Source organism: Vicugna pacos, chromosome 9, assembly GCF_048564905.1.
Source record: "Vicugna pacos chromosome 9, VicPac4, whole genome shotgun sequence".
In the NCBI taxonomy this organism is placed as follows: Eukaryota; Metazoa; Chordata; class Mammalia; order Artiodactyla; family Camelidae; genus Vicugna; species Vicugna pacos.
In genome coordinates, this window is record NC_132995.1 from 29,052,482 (window position 1) to 29,059,265 (window position 6,784).

General features: G+C 39.9%; 2 long non-coding RNA genes across 2 annotated transcripts; one reads left to right on the forward strand and one right to left on the reverse strand.

The window, feature by feature from the left end:
* Window positions 1-1,110: 1,110 nt before the first annotated feature.
* LOC140698466 (uncharacterized) lies at window positions 1,111-2,090 on the reverse strand. Its single transcript, XR_012076259.1, has 2 exons — window positions 1,984-2,090; window positions 1,111-1,539 (listed from the first exon to the last, which is right to left on the reverse strand). It is a non-coding gene; the product is annotated as an uncharacterized lncRNA (long non-coding RNA).
* Window positions 2,091-2,287: 197 nt separating this feature from the next.
* LOC140698470 (uncharacterized) lies at window positions 2,288-5,465 on the forward strand. Its single transcript, XR_012076264.1, has 3 exons — window positions 2,288-2,397; window positions 3,239-3,364; window positions 5,382-5,465. It is a non-coding gene; the product is annotated as an uncharacterized lncRNA (long non-coding RNA).
* Window positions 5,466-6,784: the final 1,319 nt, after the last annotated feature.

The window sequence follows — 6,784 nt, forward strand, 5'->3', positions numbered from 1 at the left end:
ACTAGAAAATATAACCCAGACAAATAGTACAAACATTTAGCATGTTAAATAACTATGGTTTAATCAAGGTATATTATAGCATCTATTACTTAAAATTATGAGCTAGATATGTAAGGACATCACTCTGGTTCTGAGCTTCAATTATTCATATACATGCTCCCAACTGCTCTGAACATTAGCATTAATATCAAAAAATATTATGTACAGGAAGAAATGTACATATTGTTCCTGTATAAGTCCTGGGGTTTTTTCTACAGTCATTTGAAATTATTGGAAATTACAGATCTATCAGGATCTAGCCTTGATACTAGGGTGGGATTTCTCAACCTCACTATTGAAATTTGGGGCCAGATAATTCTTTGCTGTGATAGCAGCTATCCTGTGCATCATAGAATGTTTAGCAGCATCCCTGGGCCTCTACCCATTAGATGCCAGTAGCTTGTTCCTAGCATTTGACAATTGCCAAATGTTCCCTGGGGAACAAAAATCCCTGGCACAGAATAAAAAGTGATTACAGCCATGGTATGATAACAAAGGAGTTCCATGGCACAATAACAAAGAGATCTAACATATAAGTAACTGGGAGTGTCTAGAGTAGGCAGGGAGGACAGAAAAAGAGGAATTAGGCTCAATAAAAGAAAACATTGCTGCATTAAAGGAAAGAAAGGCCCAACTGAGACTAGGAAAGGCTGCCCATATCCTGGGAAAACACTAAGACATTCTGCTAATGAACTTCAAGGATTAAAAAACATTCTAGGCAGGAAAAGGCCCAAAGGAAATTTTTAACCCAATAAACACTAGAATACTGTTAAAGAACTCCCCATATTTGAGTCAAGTCACCAAAATGTGTCATTCTTTGCTTGAACTTAGTTTAGACGTGGAGCCCATTACACAGGGGGATCCACCACCTTCCCGGACACTTGCTCAGATTCTGGACCACACACTCGGGCATTGCTTAACTGATGCTGCTGTTCATTATTCTTACTGGATGCTCACCCCCTTCCTCGTGGATACTCACAGGAGTCTGCCTAATTACCCACTTCCTTGCCAACAATGTTTTTATCTGCAGCAGAAGTGTCATTTTATTCTTCAGTACATTTTAATCTTAACTAAGCTTTTATCTGCACTCTTTATTAAGATGGAACAGATTTTTGCTGGCTGATTGGACATTTCTATTTTTTTCTTCTGTAGTTGCCTCTCAGTGTACATTGCCCATTTTCCTATCATTTTGTTCATTTTTCAAGTCAGACTGCAGTTGCTCTTTGTGAGCTGTCAGATGTGTTGAGAGAATTGGCTTCTCCGGTGTGTATTTTATCTTTTGAATTTGTTTCTGGTGTTTTGCTGAACTGAAGCTTTCCCTTTTAACGTGGTCAAATCCTTCAGAATTTTCCTTTATGGCCTCTGGGTATCTCATCTTCCTTGGAAAGGTCTTTATATCACTCTGGGATTATGATATTCTTATACTACTAGTGCCAGCATGGCTGAAGAACAACTGATGGCAAGAACTCAGATGCTTCTGACCAAATGATCAGAAGAACCCTGGGAAAAGAATGACATTTTTAAAGGGCTAAAAATGTAAAACACAAAGATTATACAAGCCAAACAGCAGAAAAACTAAAACTCCTTAGGTTTATAAAGAAGCCGTTGTTGAGCCTAGCTGTAATTTGAATAGCCAGCCAGGACAGAGGAACATAACATTAAGATCTTATGGTCAGCTAAACTGCCTCTATTTAATGGTATATTGTGTGCATGTGCACATATATATATACAAAACTGGCAACTTAATGATTTAAGTTAAATTCTTCCGAGTGCCCAGAAACAGAAAAAAGCTGATAAGAACCATAATTCTTTCTGAGTTGGCATACTCTCTAGGTACCCAATATCCATATCCCACTACCTTCATAATCAATGGTGACTCCCAGACTACAAAGGACTTCCTTGATTCTGAAATTTTATAACCATCCACTCAATTCTCTTCCTTACCAACACCATTTGTCCACAAAAAGCCCCAAATAGACTTTTCTCAATGACCCTGCATGATCTCAACCTGTACTCTATCTTTCTGGATTAAGCTCCTCTTGATTGATGGAGCTTGGCTGTCTGGTTTCAGCAAGCTCAGGTCTCCCAATTTACACTCTTGCTCCCAAGCCCCACCCACTCCTGAATGATCAGGACCCACTGTGACGTTTAAGGGTCTTTACTGTGACACAGGCAGGTGGCAGATAAAGATTTTTCCCTCACCTCTTTAAGGTCCTGCAAATTGCTAGGCACATAATAGATTTTTAATAGTAATCATAATAATAATGGCTAACATTTATTAAGCACATGCTATGTGCTTTATGGTACTAAGAACTTTCCATGTATTTCCTCATTTAATCTTCAGAAAAGCCTTATGAAGTAAGTAAAATTATCGTATTATTATTATTATTCCTAATTTTTCAGAATAAATAAACAGAAGTCCTAAATAAAAATATGAGTGAAAAATATCTTTCCAAAGGAAGGAGGGGGTTCATTTTATTCATTGCGAAGAAATGCTATGATAAATAGTTATTTGTGGCAAACTTGCCTGCCATGAGCAATAGCACACTGAGAACACAGACTCTTATCTGGAACTTTTCAAAATGTAGCTGATTAATAATCTTTGTTTCCTACCAAATACATGGAAGAAAGCAGCCTTCCTTCATGAGGAGGATGAATTAACAATACAGAAAAAGGTACAGGTATTGAAGAGAAAGGAAGGGTAAATAGTTTCAACACGTGCAAATAGGAGAACTTCTGGAGGTGGGCTCAGTAAGTATTAAGGTTCCTTTTAAGATAGGCCTCACTAGACATTTTTACTGGTATTTCCTAAGGCAAGGACTACACTTCTCTCATTGTACAGATGCAGGCAGGGTCTAACCCATGGAAGTGAGGGAGAGCTAATTCTGTCCCTTTTTATTTTTATGTGGACTAGAAATAATTTCTGTGACATATGAGATTTTAAAATTTCTTTATTTCTCTCAATATCACTGTCTTATTGTTACTGTTGCTATATTACACTCATTTTCCTACAGGAAAAACCAGTAAGACTCTCAAAACAAAATGAGGTCTGTGCTAATTTTGGAAAGCAGCAGAAAGATCCAAGTGGATAATCCTGTACCTTGATTTATATCCAGCCTGGTAGATTAGTTTTCTCTTACTGTGTAACAAATTACCACACATTTAGCAGCTTAACACAGTTAAATTTATTATTTCACAGGTTCCACGTGTCAGGAGTCCAACATGTTTCAGCTGAGTCCTCACAAGGCTGAAAACACGATGTTGGCTATCTGCATCCTCATCTGGAGGTTCAATCAGAGGAATGTCCACTGCCAAGCCCCTTTAGGTGGTTGGAAGAATGTATTTCTTGATGCTGTATAACAAGAGGTCCCCAATTTCTTGTTGGCTATTGGCCAAGGACTGCTCTCAGCAGCTAGAGGCTGCTCTCAGGGTCTTGCCACATAGCCTGCCCCATAGACAGTTTACAACCTGGCTGTTTAATTCTTCAAGGCCAGCCAGGGGAATTTCTATTTTTTTTTTTTTTCTCAACAAGGAACCACCTTTGAAGAACTCACCTGATTAGATTAGGCCCACCCAAGATGATCTCCCTTTTGATGAACTCAAAATCAACTGATATGAGACCCTAATTACATCTGCTAAATCTCTTCACGTTTGTCATATCATGTGACCTAATCATGAGAGTGAAGGGTGTGGACACCAGGGAGCAGGAATCTGGGGGCTGTCTCAGAATTCTGCCCACCACATCTGTGGGCAGAACAAGGACTCAGTCACAGGTTAGACAATTCTCCCTGAGAAAGTATGCCAAACCCCTGATGAATGCAGGGAGAAGGCACAAAGACATAAGGGAGGAAATGGCCTGAAATGAGGACAAAGAAGGAACCATGTTTGTTTGCCAAAAGAGCCCCTCTTGTACTTGCATTGTTTTACTAGAGGCAGATGGAGGGGGCAGTTGTAGGAAGAGTTGACTATTCACAGTTTCCAGACAAAGGTCATCTGCCGTATCTGGTCACTCGCCCTAAGAAGAATCACACCACTGGCTGAGCCTAGACCAGGGAGGGTAGGTCAGTTTCATCTTGCATCACAACTCTGATCAACCCTGTTCCTTACAATTGAGTGCACTTGTAGTGTTGCATGGGGAAGGATTCTGAAACTATATTTCTTGGTTCAGCAGGAAAGAGTTCTGTGCTTGATTAGTAATGTCTGTCATGAATTCTGGATTGGTGATTAAATGTTGACCAGGTATTAGCCATGTCTGACTTAAACTGTATACATTACCCTAAGAAGTCTCAACAAATATTAAACAAAAGGGCAAGTGCTTAGAAACATTCAGTGTATAGGGAAGGGATAGCTTTTCTAAGACAGTTTCTTATGTTTCCCATCCCTAAAACTGTCATTTTCCTATTTGAAAATCTCCAGTGAGGAAGTTGTTTAGTTTTAGACTCAATCCATAAATGAGCCATTAGGGAGTACCAGGTAGCTGTAAGAGTTTACAGACCTCAAGGAGTGATGCAGTCATAAAACAGAAGCCCTTCAATGACTGAAAACAGTTTTATAAAAGTGAACAGGCTACCAACTCACCACCATGCCCTGCAAAGCAGCATGTGTCTGATTTCCATGTTGTGTTCCAAGTCTACGTAAAGAAGGAAGTGTCCCCGTTAAGGAAAGGACTGAGTGACTTCCTGAAAAGTCAGACAAGCCACATCCCATTTATCAGAGAGAAGGGTAGGTCATGTCTGTGTGTCTAGGCCTCTGCCAAAACTTCTCATTTCGATTAGATCAAGGCTCCTGAACATTTTGATCTTGGGAACATTTGCAGTTCCTTGTCAGAGCCATCTCTGCTTTAACATTTCTTGCGGCTTGGCAAGGAGAAGTCACCTCATTTTCACAACTTCACGGCATTTTTTCACATCATGAAAATGCCCTCATGTTTGTCACTTGTGCAATAAACAAAAGCAAGAAAGCAAATCCGTCCGCAGAACAGTGCCATATGAAGCTAAATTAAAATGCTAATGGGTGAGCACAACACAGAGAAAACAGCACACTGCCGAGAGTGGAGGGAACACGGATTTCATGCAGAAGGGTCCTTCGAACCGCAGTCTGTTCAACCTTCCTCCTTCCGAGGGGCTAGAGACAGCAAAGTAGGACAGAAGTAGAAACCAAACAAACTTTCATGCCTCCTAGTCTCAGTTATTGCTCCTTTCACCTTTTTGGCTTGGTTTTTCTTGGAATAAGGTTATGTGAAGTCTGAAGAAACAGCCTCTGGCAATGCTTTTTCACAGAAAATATCCTTTTTTTCTTCTTCCCTCTTCAACCATTTATGTGATGGACCTGCTTTGATATAGACAATAAGATGCAATTACCCTCCGGAGCTGAGAAAGAAGAGAATAAAACACCAAGATGAACACTGGAGCAAAACTAAGATACTTATCATTAAAATATTAGACAGAATGCATGCCTCTGATATTCTCTTCATGATTGAGCCAAATTATTTATCTATAGATGTCAGATACGTTAGGACAGTTCTTCTAATTGCAGTGCTATACCTTAGGTTAGAACTTATGAATGATACATTGGTGAATCAATTTCAAAGATCTTTAGGAGAAAACTGAATTGGATCCAATGCATTCAGGGATGAATAACATCCCTGAAATTTGGAAAGGAAATGTGTTCCCATTAAGAAGCTACTACAAGATATTGAATATAGTTCCCTGTGCTATACAGAAAAAAACTTGTTTATTTTGTATATAGTAGTTAGCATGTACAATATCTTGTAGTAACCTATAATGAAAAAGAATACATGTATATATATATATATGTATGATTGAAACATTATGCTGTACGCCAAAAACTGACACAACACTGTAAACTGACTAGACTACAACAAAAAAAAAGAAGCTGCTGAAGAAATGAAGTAGAACAAGATATGTAGGCAATTCTAAGCACCCTTAAGATTTGAGAGGTGTTTGAAGAAAAAGTCTTAATTCTCTGCCACTATTCCAAATGCTAGAGAGAAAGGGAAGGAAGGAAGGAAGGAAGGAAGGAAGGAAGGAAGGAAGGAAGGAAGGAAGGAAGGAAGGGAGGGAGGGAGGGAGAAAGGGAGGGAGGGAGGAAGGGAGGCAGAGAGGGAAGGAGGCAGGGAGGGAGGGAAGAAAAGAAAAATCCTGCTGTTCGTTGTGCATTTACTGAATAAGTCCAAGCCAGCCGTAAGTGTGCATGGATTCTTCGGTTGCCATGGCAGAGGGAATGGTTTCTACGTTGTGATGGCAGGTGCCATATGTTCAGCTTCAAGTCAACTAATTCCATCACAAAAGGACAAGAGAGCAGAGGGAGACCATGCAGCTCACCTACCCCAAGATTCCAGTTAGCAGTGAGCTGACTTATAAGGCTCTGTTTGGGGCCTGACCCTGAATATATGTCATAGCCGTGGTCTCTAAGCAAACACATTTGCAAGGGATTCTTACACACAGGCCACTATCCCAGGAGCCGGATCAGTATCTACCCCAAATAAACTCCTTATAAGGTGAAAAATGGCCTATGAGGTGATCCGAAAAAGACTTATAGATAATAAGGGACACATTCTTTAGGGATGCAACTGAAGCAATCAATGCCCTCCCTTAGGGAGCTAGAACTTAAGACATGCAGAAGGAATGTGTGAATTCTGCGATCACAAGTAGAATCAAGAAGTGTTTAATCATAGGAGAGAAATTCCAAGTGAGTCTTAAGAGTCAGAAAGTGTCTGGAGCCT